The sequence below is a fragment of the Echinops telfairi genome, unplaced genomic scaffold (genome assembly GCF_000313985.2).
Source record: "Echinops telfairi isolate 266 unplaced genomic scaffold, ASM31398v2 ScPeMD7_7410;HRSCAF=8448, whole genome shotgun sequence".
NCBI classification, from domain to species: domain Eukaryota; kingdom Metazoa; phylum Chordata; class Mammalia; order Afrosoricida; family Tenrecidae; genus Echinops; species Echinops telfairi.
Genome location: NW_022111310.1, coordinates 27,536,596 through 27,550,105, shown reverse-complemented (window position 1 = coordinate 27,550,105; position 13,510 = coordinate 27,536,596).

The window sequence follows — 13,510 nt, the reverse complement described above, 5'->3', positions numbered from 1 at the left end:
CCTACCACGTGATGCTCCTGTGGCTTCACTCTTTCCCTAGTCAACCAGTCTTCTGTTATTTGGACAGTAAGTTGGATGGTCTTCTCAGGGGATGCTGGTTGGGTTATTGTGGACCCACGGGGATGGTGCTGTACTGGATGATCTCACAAGAAGCCTTGATGATGTGGCCTACAGCAGCTTGGGGCACCACAGAGGGCATGCAGGGTTGCCCACTGCAACGGGATTGCCACAGAAGGTTGCTGGGTTGCTGACTTTGCTGTAGAGTGCCTCAAATGGTGGGCAAAATTTCCCTGTTTAGGTGGATCACTGTGGAGGTTGGACAGAGGTTCCCGCAGCAGTGTGGAACATTGGTGAGTGTTATCCAAGCTGCCTTTGGCTGTGTGAGGCATTATGGCAGGTGGATGTAAATTCCCTAAGTCACGTGGGACCACAGAGCATGGCTAGAAGCTCCCCAAGCCTCGCAGGCAGTATTTCCCCCAAAGAAGGTGGGTGGGCTTTCCCTAGCCTAGTGTTATGCTGCAGAGTGTTGTGCTCTTCCAACTGGGTGAAGGGCCGGCATAAATGCCCTAGACTAAGGGGAGTGGTCTGGAGGTTGGCAGTGGCATGTGAGAAAGAAAGGAAGAGAAAAAGAAAAAGAAAAAACCCCACCTAAGCTGCCTGAGACTGTGGGGGGAATAGAGAGAAGTGAGGGAAACAAAAGTAATGATATAGCTGAGCCCCAATCCCTGACCGTGTGGCTGGAAGGGTTTAATCCCTACCCTGAGGGCGAAGTAGCTGTGGCTGTGTTTAGATAAAGCCCTTGCTCTGGCTCCAAATGATCCCATCTTTGACAGAGACAGTGGCAGGGCTAAGGTCAAACCCTAGCTGGCTTCTACTGTGGTAAGCCCAAAGCCCCCAGGCCCTCAAAACCTAATGAATCTGTGCCCACTTATCTTTATGATGCTCCCTCTGTGACCTGGTAGTGTGGAATTTCCCTCTTAGTAACTCTTCTACACTGATTTCTGTGGAGTCCCTATGGTATGTGTTACTTAGTTGCCATCTTCCCAGTAATTTGCAATACAGTTTTCACAAGCATTTGGAGCCAGTTCTGAATAGAAGGGATACCAGGATATAGAAGTGGTGGCTCAGATAGGGCTCCCCACTGAACCTCTTGCAGTCAGACCTGGATATCATAATTGAAATTTCACACCGCCATAATCTGGCCTTAGGTTTATATCTAGCTTGTGGCCTAAGGTGCTGGAAACAGGAGGATCTCATTATATTATCTTGTCTGTTGTTGTATGTGTGAAAAATAGTGATTGAACACTAACTCATTTGTAATGTCCCTTTGGGGTTGGGGAAGCAAATTTCCCAAAATTTCAAGTTAATGGGTACAGCAAGATATATACTAAGAGAGAAACCAGAGAAGCAGGAATAAGTATTTTATTTATTTTATCAATAAAGGAGAGAAATCATGCTAAGAAACTTGCAGCTATAGTTGAGGTGACTGTCCATGGTACTGAACTATATATATAGCTAGTACCTTTGCTGTTCCTACTAGATGCCACAGTCAGGCATAATTCTATGCATTTTGTTCAGAATTTTCGCTCCTTTTGGCACATTCTTTGAAGAAGTCATATACTGTAGGATTGACCTTATCAGTACCCATAGATCCTTCAGCTTTTGCCTTTATTCTACTGGCCTGTATGAGTTCAAATCCTGATCATTTACCCAAGGGCAGACTTCAATCCACAAGAGAAAGAGACATTCCTGATACATATCAGTTCAGTAGCATTCTTCTGGGAGAAGTTTAACTACTAAGCTGGTCAATGTTATATTCTGTTTTTCATTTTCTTTATATTCTCTGATCTTTTATCACACTTTCAAGTGATGATGAAAAGTTTCTTCATTGCAATTGACTTGAGAATGACGGGGGAATGGGTCAGTGGAGGAAATAGAAAGCTTTGATGAGAGATTGAAAACAAGAGGTAGCGATACTTTACTTGAGAATCTCTTCTGGAGGATAAAGTTGCAGAGATAGTAGAAATCTTAGCAGATACTAAGAGGAATTGCAATTTGCTTACAAAAACATTGTCAGAGATTTGAGAAATTTACCCTACACAGGACAGAAAGATGGGTAATATTTTTGAAATAACAGGACATTTAATTCCATGTGGAAGACAGCCTTGTCTTTTGGGGATAAATGGAATCGGACATATACTGTGAATGATTTTAAGCATATCTTTTTAAATTGTGGGGATTTATGAAAGCACTTATTCCTTCTTATCCTGCCAGTTGCCCATATGTGAAGTTGGGCTAATAAAGCTGTCAATTGGTAATGTGCTGCTTGCATGACACTTGAAATTATGTTTTATCTTTTATACCAGTCAGATAGGAAATGTCATATCCTTAATGCCCAGCAAAGTTATTTACATATACTTAGTAATCTTTTTTTTTTTCAAAATCAGTTAAAAATTGAAATATGAATTTCCTAGTCCAGAGTTTCAAAGTAAGTAGGTTCTCAAGTTCCTATTTCCTTATTCTATAACGGTATCTTGAGCATGACTACATTGAATAATATCCAAATTACTTACTAACCCTCTCTTCTCAACATTAATAGATTCCCTTGTCAATTACTGAGGGAAATATTGTACACAACTCAATTACATCCACAGAAAATCAATACAGTAGTTAAGAACCTAGCTTGATTTTAGACAGACTAGGTACTTAGTCAAAATTGATTCAATGGCAGGGTTTTAGGAACTGAAATATTATTCAAATTCTTTACATGAGACTAGAGAAACTCATATATCTAATATTGATTTATTTCTGTACTAACAGTAACTGTTATATTGTATTTTTATATGTCAAGACTTACTGTAAGCATTTCATGTACATTTGTTTAATACCTTATAACAACCTTGTGAGGGTGGGGGGGTGTCTATTATTATCTTACTTACAGGTGAGAAAACAGAGGCACATGTAAGTTAATATATTTTCCCAATAGCAAATAGTTGATAGGTTGTATATTTGAGACTAAAACTCCAGAGTGTCATAGCTTAAACATTAATTTACACAGACTTTCATAGAACTGAGCCTATAGCAATATTATGAAATGAACAAATAGCAGAGTCAACATTAACTGATGTTTTATCATTATGACACACATGTATCCCACTGAGCCTTTTCTTCCCAAGGAACAAACAGATCCTCCTTTCTTCTTGGTCAATTTATAACATATTTTCAACCAACCTTTTATTCAGCCTTGGCCTTTATATCCCTGACACACTAACCTTTCACTACCTTCCCTGCTATTAGATCCTCTCTGGCTGTTTTGACTACAGGGCTGTGGGGAAACCTCCTTGTATCTCCCAAACCAAAAACTTGAACCCAAAATCTCTGACTTCCTTCTGGTGATCATTGCCAGATCAAATAATCTACATCTGAGGCACCAAGAGATGAAGCAAATTGCCATCTTCCTTTCCATCCCCTAGGGATCTGAGCTATGTGTTGAACACATAAACGATTAAATTTAAATTACTATTTTATAAATAATCTGGAGCAGCAGTTATCAAACATTATTCCTTTAAAAGAAAAAAACCCCACAAAACTGCTGGTTTAGCATGTTTGCCTACAATACCAATAGAATGTGCACGAACAAGAAACTATAATCATTATTAAGTATGAGGGGACTTCAAAAAGTTCATGGGGAAAAAACCCAAACAAAACAAACACAAAAAAGTTCATGGAAAAATTCTATTTTTTTTAATTCCATTTTTCCATAACTGTCTTAAGCCCTCCTTGTGTGTGTAAATAATTTCAATGCTTTATTTACCAGTTTCAGGCAATAAAGCTACATACTTTCCCAAAACTTTTTTAGTAATCAATCCTTTAAAAGAAATTTTATTAAAAACAAATAAATAAATTTTAATGACTATCAACTGACAATTTTTAGAAGAAGGTAGGTAATAAATTATAGTAAAATATAAATTCCCATTAAATAGTATCAAGTCCAATTTTCTTTCTGAAATAAATTATAGGAAAATAATATTTAATGCAGACATTATATATATAAAAACTTTTCATTTCAGCAGAGTTTGCTGTCTAATTCTTAAAGGAAAATAGGAAATAATTATGTCAAAATTAAACACATAACAAATAAAATGTCATAATTCTTCCCATTTAGTTTAGTTCCAAATTGGAATATGCAAACTAGGAAATATCTATCTGTTAATAAGCTAATACATTCAGAGCAGTGAAAATACTGAGGTAATTTCTTACTAATATATGTATTTAAAGAATTATTTTATAAAATATTTTCATCCTAAGAATTAATATTTGAAACTTGGAATTTATAAGAATATTGGGCAATTATTTCATGTCTACTTTGGGATAAAGCATTTTATGGTGATTATATTCCTTTTCATTATGATTAGATTAGAATTATGTGAATTTTGTTTCGTAGTGCCAGGATTAAAACACTATCTAAAGGTGAAAGTCCAGATCAAGGCCTCAGCCATATTCATTCTGTTCTTCCTTACAGCCCTTGGCGCATTTTGGCTTTTGGTAGTCATAAAATACCATCTGCTTCCCCAGTGTGTGTTTCTATGTTGCTCCTTAGGCAACTCAGCAGTGATTAGGTTTAGGATCCACCTCTATTGCTCTATGACCTCGATCACATCACACGAATCATCATAGCCGCTTAAAAAGGTGCTATAAATTCAATCCATGGTACTTTCCCCCCCAGGGATTATGAAATATATAATTATAATTAAGTTTTGAGTGGGAAAATTGGTTAACTGAGTGTGAGAATTAAGACAATAATACATTATTTCCTTAAATACATATTGGTAAATAATGTGACTGAGAATGGTAACAAGTAGAACACTTCAAGTGAGGTCAGCTAATTAGGGTTCATGAGAGAAGGGTGGTCACTCAAATCATCCAGCCGCTCTTTCTTGTGCCAGTCAGAGTGCTAAGCTGGGATTCAGAGTGAAACATCAAAGGACCCTCTCCCCAGGAGTACATACTCAAATGGGGGAGTTAGACTACAAACAGTATGGGAAATACGCTAAAGACTGAGATTAATTTGCTTATGTATTGCCTGAAATGATTTGAGTAACAGAATCAGTAAGATCAGCATTTATATTTTGAGTCTTTACCATACCATCAATATAGTTTGATGGCCATGTGCCTAACAAAATACATACATACATACATACATATGTATCCATATGGCATTCTAATTCTTACAGAAATAATTTGTATTAGTTAGGTATTATTATTTTATAGAAAAAGAAATAAAAACTCAGAGAGGCTAAATAATTCCTAAGTAATTTTCCAAGTTAATAGAGCTGGTAAGTGGTGTGTTCTAGAATTATATTTGGTTTCATTTGACTCCAAAGTCCTACTTAGTCTTTTACCAAAGCCAAAATCAAACTCACTGCCATTGAGTCAATTCTGACTCACAGTGGCTCTATAGAACAGGGTAGAACTGCCCCTGTGGATTTCTGAGACTGTAACTCTTCAGGGAGTAGAAAACCTCATCTTTTTCCTTTGAGTGATTGATGGTTTCAAACTGCTGACCTTGAGGTTAGCAGCCCAGCCCATTACCCATTATGACACCAGGGACATTTATTACAGCACTCATTAATTATTATATCATATATAATGAGTCTTAGTGTTTGGTGAAATGATACACAATTCTCTGCATTTGGGGACCTGAGCAAAGATAGAGTGGCCTCCCCTGACCCATCAGGATAAGTGACATGGGAGACAGGTGGAAGAAGCTTGCAGTGTTTTTAACTCTCTCTTGAGAGCAAGTCCATACTTTCTTCCTCCATGGGATGGCAGGCAGTATACTTGACCTTCCTCCAAGAGACTCTAGGGGAAATGCCACTGGGGCCCTACAACCTCTAAGTCTCACCTAGTCTCATCAACCTCAATTTCCAGCCTTTCCACTTATTCTGCCTTTCAGCACCATGTCCAGAGCCTCCGGGTCTGACTAGATCCTGGAGCTAGGAAGTTCTGAGAGATATCCTTTCTTGCCAGGTGAGTGTAAAAAAAAAAGAACAGAGAATTAGCCTTCTTCTCCATCCTGTGTGTCTCTCATTTTTCCCCTCTTATTCAATGACCTACCTTTCACTACGTCCTTATGCCTGTTTCCGACCTTCCTTTCTTCTTTTTTTTTAAAAACATTTTATTAGGGGCTCATACAACTGTTATCGCAATCCATACTCACATCAATTGTGTAAAGCGCATTTGTACATCGTTTCTCAAAACATTTTCTCTCCACTTAAACCCCGGACATTAGGTCCTCATTTTTCCCCTCCCTCCCCGCTCCCTCCTCCCTTATGAGCCCTTGATAGTTTATAAATTAGTATTTTGTCATATCTTGCCCTGTCCGACGTCTCCCTTCACCCACTTTTCGGTTGTCTGTCCCCCAGGGAGGAGGTCACATATAGTTCCTTGTAATTGGTTCCCTCTTTCCTACCCATTCTCCCTTTATCCTCCCTGTTTCGCCACTCACACCACTGGTCCTGATGGGATCATCCGCCCTGGATTCCCTGTATTTTCAGTTCCTATCTGTACCAGTGTACATCCTCTGGTCTAGCCAGACTTGCAAGGTCAAATTCGAGTCATGGTAGTGGGAGCGGGGAGGAAACATTTAGGAACTAGAGGAAAGTTGTATTTCTCATCGTTGTTACATCGCACCCTGACTGGCTCATCTCCTCCCTGAGACCCCTCTGCAAGGGGATCTCCAGTGGCCTACTAATGGGCTTTGGATCTCCACTCCGCACTCCCCCCATCATTCACTATGGTAAGATTTTTTGTTCTGATGATGCCTTATACCTGATCCCTTCCACACCTCGTGGTTGCATAGGCTGGTGTGCTTCTTCCATGTGGGCTTTGTTGCTTCTGAGCTAGATGGCTGCTTGATTACCTTCCCCTTCTTTTTCCCAACCTTCCTTTCTTCTATTCCCATTCCTGATATTTGGTTCTTATACTTTCTTTTAACTCTTTTATTTCCATCTTTCTGCTCTGTGCATACTCCTGCCTCCGTTTCAGTCATCAGCCCCATGTCTGTCTTAAAAATCTTTATGTGTCCTGCCACCTCCTCCCGAATTCAAAATAAAAAAGTTTTCAAAAGTACTCATTTGCTTGTTATTTTTCTGTCTCAACCTTTAACATTTTTTTATCCTAAAGTGTGCTCTGTTTCCATTTTTAATTTATCTCCATTCGTTAACCCATTCTGTGCTCATTCTGCTTCCTGCATTCTCATTCTCTCACACTCCCCGCCACTTGACACTCTTTCTTCAGGTTCCTTTCCCATCTGCACATCTTCCATTAGGGCTTCTTTTTTGTTTTCCAACACTCAGGAACCTTCTCTGTCATTTCTCTATTATGACCTCACGATCATTTTTAGAAACTTGGAACTTTAGGAAAGAAGTTTAAGAAAACTCCCAATTCATGGTCAATTGTGTGGTGGTCTATAAAGATTACAGCCTAGGAAAGTATATGGGGCCAATTGTCCTTGTCCTTAGAGTGAGTCAGAATTGACTCAATGACAATAGATTTTATGGCTTATGTGCAGCTCACACCACCCATGTACACAGGAGTGTGGAGAGACATGCATGCACACATCTATATCACACTCACCATTATTAATCTGTCATGCCAATAGAGGGAAATTATGGTAGCGACTCAACAGTTAGAATTTGTTAGATCTTGCTAGAATTGTGTTCTTTGTAATACTTCAACAAATCCTTGACCCCATCCAAGGATGATATAAAACCTACTCCAAAAATTCCTTCTTGGGCTTACATTTACCATTTTATTTATCATACTCTGCACACTCTGACCATATTATTCATCATGCTCTGCATCCAATGAACATTCTTCTTTCTCACCCACCATGAATCTTAATAGGAAGGACCTTTGTGTGATTTGTCCTGATGCCCAAGGCATGAGTAAAAATTAATGCTGGTTAGAAAACAGGAAATAGGCATTAGGACATCGTGACTGGTAGATTATTGATAAGAGAAAAAGTTGCGAGAGAAACAGGATGGATAAATAGATGATTGATAAATAGATTTTCTTCTGGAGTCTATAACTTCTATCTGTATTTACTTTAGCCTAATTTGTTTCCTGGGAACAATGGACAAGTTCCAATTTTTCAGACTACATATATAAATTTCCATGTCTTTCTTTCTTCAAGCAGACGTCTCCAAAGTCAACAACAAAACTGAGTTTCTTAACTGCTTCTAAAATAGCTAATGTGCCTCATGAGGAAAGTAATCTTTAGAAATCAGTCTTTTAATTATAAAATTATCCAGTGTGATTGGTCCATAGCAATTGAAATCTGCACTTTGACCATGGTTCTTTACTCCACCACCTCCTCTCCTTTTTCTTGGTCTTTCTAGGCCCCCATATCTTGTAAGACACACACACACACACACACACACACACACAATCATTGCCATACGTCCATTCTGACTTATATGACCCTATATGGCAGAGTAGAACTTCCCTTGTAAGTTTCTGAGGCTGTAAATTCAAATGGGAGAAGAAAGCCTCATCTTTCTCCTGGGAGCAGCTGGTGAGTTCAAACTGCTGACCTTGTGGTTTGCAGTTTAATGCATAACACACTATACCACCAGGGGCCCTACGCTGCATTATTTTTCTCCTCCATAAAACCCCAAACGAAGTTACTGTCATTGAGTTGATGTTGACTCATAGTGCCCCTATAGGATAGAATAGAACTGGCCTTGTGAGTTTCAGAGACTGTGTGTTAGTCTGGGTACTTTAGAGAAACAAATCCACAGAAACTCATGTATAAGAGAGAGTTTTATATAAAGGGTAAGTGTGCATCAAGAAAACATCCCAACCAGTGCTGCCCAAGCCCACAAGTCCAACATTAACACATTAACCCATATGTCCAACACCAGTCCACAAAGTCCTCCTCCATCTCACAAAACAGATGCACTGATGCCGACTGCAGGAGGAAAGCCAGTGAATGTGTAAACATCTCAACACTGGCAGGAGTCTCCACACGGCTGCTCCAGCACCCAGGGCTGCATCGGGGTAGGTCCATGTGGCTTCTCCTCAGGGATGTTTTGCAGGAAGTGAGCCTTGCCAGCTGAAGCAGGGAACTGGCTAAGGCAGCTGCACCCTGGTCCGACCATCAGAAAGCAAGAGACCCAACAACTAGAAAGGCGAGGCTCACTAAGCCTTTTATCTCTCCACCCTTCATTTAACCCCACATGTGTTTATCAGGCAGGTTGGCATAGTAAACTAACTACCTCAGACTGTAACTGGTTTACAGGATTAGAAAGCCTGTCTTTCTCCCACAGAGCAGCTGGTGGTTTTGAACTGCTGATCTTGTGGGTTTCAGCCCAAAGCACCCCCATTATTTTCTCTGGATTCATTTTTGTTATTTGCACATCATAATATGCTCTGTTCAATTAAGTGTGGCATTTCCCAGCAGGTGGGCCAGGGGTAGAGAAGAGTTAGGAATCATCAACTTGGTTAATGGATCTCCAGTTAACTATTTAGTAGTTGTGCTACTAACTGAAAGGTTGATTGTATGAATCCACTTAGTGGTGATATGAAAGAAAGGCCTTGCCATCTATTGCCAAACTATTATAATCATTGAAATTCCAATTCTACTCTGAAATATTTGGGGTCACTATGAGACAGAATTGACTTGATGGCAATGAGTTTGGTGTTTTTGATGGGCTTTAGGGCTGCTTAAATTCTTCAAGTATCCTCTTAGGGAGCCTCCATAGTGAAAGGAATGGGAGAATTGAATAAAAAACTGGATGCAAGATTTATACACTGAAAAAAGTAGGATTTCACACTCTCTTACATGGTAATAGAGTTCCTAAGTTCCATGTTTTTAAAATGATTTTAAAATGATTGTGTGGGTGCAACAGAGAAATGACAGGAAAGATCAGTGAGAGTGGAAACATAACAAGGAAGATCCACTGGAAGAAAGAGCAAATGGGGAGAGAAAATGAAGAAACCGTGTCGATAGAGATGGACATAAAGAGATCCAGCAAACGTCACAAAGCTGCGGGAGAGTGGCCGCTCACCGCAGAGGAAAGAGAGCCAGGAATGATTGGTGAAAGCAGTGTTCAGATGCTCTGTTCTCTGTCTTCCTTTCAGTCTTGCTACTGATTAGCTGTGCAACCTTGAGCAAGCCAATAAATCTCTTTGTGTTCATACTTCATATCTGTAAAATAAGAATAAAAATGGGGTCCACTAAAAAATAGTAACCACTCAATTCAGTTAGAGAGTCACTAAAACCTATGCATGCAGAGAATTTAAGAGCTCCAATACTGTCCAGTAATATTATCCATTATGACTGCAACAAACGCTACTGCTGTCCTTAGTGTTCCTGCTATTGTTATATCATAGCATATAGGAAGACTTTCTTGACAACCTTGGAAGCAAACAGTTGGATAAATGGTTCTATATGGAAATCATTTTTACTTATAGTAAATAGATGAAGATGAATAAATAGGTTAGAGATCATCAGGTATGAATTATCCCTTTCACATGATCACAAGTAAACATTTCCCCCCAACATGTTTATGAAGATAGTTTGTAGCCACAAGTTTGTAGGTTGCTGTGTAGACTATGCAACTTGATTGGTACCTATCGATTTGGCAGTCAACCCAATTGTGTCCTTTTAATTTGTTAGCTCTGGCCCAGTTTCAGGCTATTAGGATCAGGCAGAGGGAGAAGTAGAGAGAGAGAGAGAGAGAGAGGGGTGGGGGCAGTTGGGTAAGAGAATGAAATGGAAATATGAGAATTATATCAATCTATACTTCAGGTGTTGGATTAATGTTAAATTTGTAGCCCAGCTGCACATTCAGTCTAAAATTTTTTTCAAAGCATTAATCTCACAGAGATTACATTCTATGATCATAATTCCTTGAAATTAGAACTCAATGATGAAAAGATCATGTAAGAAAACAAGTTTGGAAACTATGAACATACCACAGAGAACCAAGAACACTCCTGCAGAGGACAATTAAGAGAAGGCTGCATTTACAGAATTTGTTGAGATAAAACTTGGTACTTTTTCTTGACCTAACTGTACCCGAGGAAACCTGTGTCGTCTTGAGAAGCCTACTGCTCCAGAAGAGGGAGAAGTGAAACAATTCTACAACAGAAAGTCTACAGGAGTGCAGTAAAATGTCAAAATAAGTGAGACTGCCTAGAGATCAGCCAGAGTTTTGATTAGAGTTGGCTGAAAAGAATATAGTTATAGGTACCAATGGGTGGTCTCATATGGGCTCAAAGGATGATCCATAGGATCACCATATTCCCCCTTAAGAGCCCATCTTCATTCCTTCCACTCTTTCTACCCTTCAATAGCCAAAGACTATTTAAAGGAGAGGATGAAGAAAATGGTACAAGAGGGAAGTCAGCCTCTTTCCTCTTTCCCTAATGTACGTTTCTAAATGAGAATCTAATTCCTGATTGGGAAAGATGCAAGGTTTAAGTTGCTTGAGAATTTTGGTATTTAATTGGATTGGATTTTTTAATACCTGAAAATAAGATTGCTCAAAGCAATTGGTTGTATGAAAAAATGTATATGTGCTTCTTTCTTTGCCTTCACTACGAAGTTGCACTTTGAAGTTGCTATCATCATACACATATTGTGATAATATGTGTATGCATAGAATTTAAAACTTCTGTGTTCTTTTGGAGTTATTACACTTCTTTAATATGAAAATTCATTAATTTCATTAAGTCAGTATATCTCCCTTCAACGTTTGTTGCTCCTCTTATTTTCTCTATATTCTTCTTCTTGGACTTGTTTGCTGTACAGAGTATGGTTTAAACTTTCTCTACACGTCTTCACTTCTCTTTCATGTTGTCCATACATTTGTCACCTCATGTTATCTTCTGAATAGCTTCTTATACCGTGTGCCCCTCTTCAACCACTGTCTAAACTATCAATTGAATGTTTAATTTGAACATAAATATTTTCCAGTAATTTATTTGTTTTTTAACTCTATATTTAGTTTTATTTTTATAATAACATGCGGCTCACCATTGCATTCCTTTTTCTAGGTACTAGGTAGCTTTAACATGTTGCTCTATTAATCCCTGATGTACCATGTATGTCTATGATGTTTCTTAGTGTCATCAAGTCGATTCCCACTCATGGAAACCCTATAGAGCAGAATAGAACTGCCACTGAGGGTGTCTGAGACTGTCAACCTGAGGTAGAATATAGCCTCATCTCTCACCCTCTGCCTTTGTGGTTCCCAGCCCAATGCTTATCCCATAAGACCACTAGGGATCCTTCCTTATCTCATGGTGGGGATGATTAATCCTATCATTTGCCAACAGCTGCTTGACTTAATAATGCATATGTTTATGTGTTTTTTAATTTTGAGTTCATTTTCAGTGTTTTACAGTCTGGATTTGAGAGCAAATGTGTAGGGAAAGTTTTATATTTGCCTCTACAAAGTTCTGAAGGCTTCAGCCAAGCTAATAGTCACTTTTTTGGGTTCAATTTGAACATGTTCAGTTTGAAAACTTTAGAATATGGTGTATATAACCCAGTACTCTCAAATCCATGCGTGGAACAGATCAATAATTGAAACCCCCTGGTAGATATTTTTCCTTCCTTCTAGTTGAGAGATTTGAACTTCTTTGGGTCTCCCATAGCTAATGGATTTATATATATATATTCATGTATTTTATGTTTGATTATATTCTTTCACAGAGGGTGTAGCCTTTAGAATGTCCTGAATTTATGCAGTGGTCTCTAATTTTCTTCATCACACAGGCTTACACTCACATGGGTGTTACTGCCCAAGCCTCTGGGTTCTGAAGATAGCATGTTCTACCACCACTATGTCCACCATCATAATCAGTTTCTATCTTTGTTTTGCAATTTCTTTGCTGATTAAAGATCCTCAGATTTTCCTAACACATTTGAATGCTCAGTTATAGATTTATAAGGATGATAATGATAATATTTTATCAAATGTTATCTGTATTAAGTGGGGGAGTGCGTGTGCCATTTAGTACCTTCCATTTAAAAAAGATGGCGATCTCAACAAAACATGTGGTGGGTCACTCATCATAAGTTAACTTAGGTACTACTAATAAAAGACTGCATAAGCCGGAATAAAACCTGTTGTGGATTTTGTTCTGAAGGCCCTGACTATTTAAAAATGGAGTCACGTGGTGAAGTTTTACTGGCATGAAAGTGGAAGATTCTAGCAAGCAGGCTACTGAAATCAATATTCTCCATAGTTGTTGAAGCCTAAATATTTAATAGTCAGTGGAGAGCAAAGGATTGCATATGGGAGAAGTATAAAAGTAAATGAGAATGATGAGGGTGGACTTTGGGGACAGGGCATGGTGCCCCAACAGGCTGGACTGGAAAACACTCTTAAAGGCCAGCGATCCTTGAATTAACTACAAGCTTTTCTTTCTTGGTATATTTTAATTTGTTCTTTGTCAGTGGCTTGATGTTGTTGCTGTTTTGTTGTACATTGTT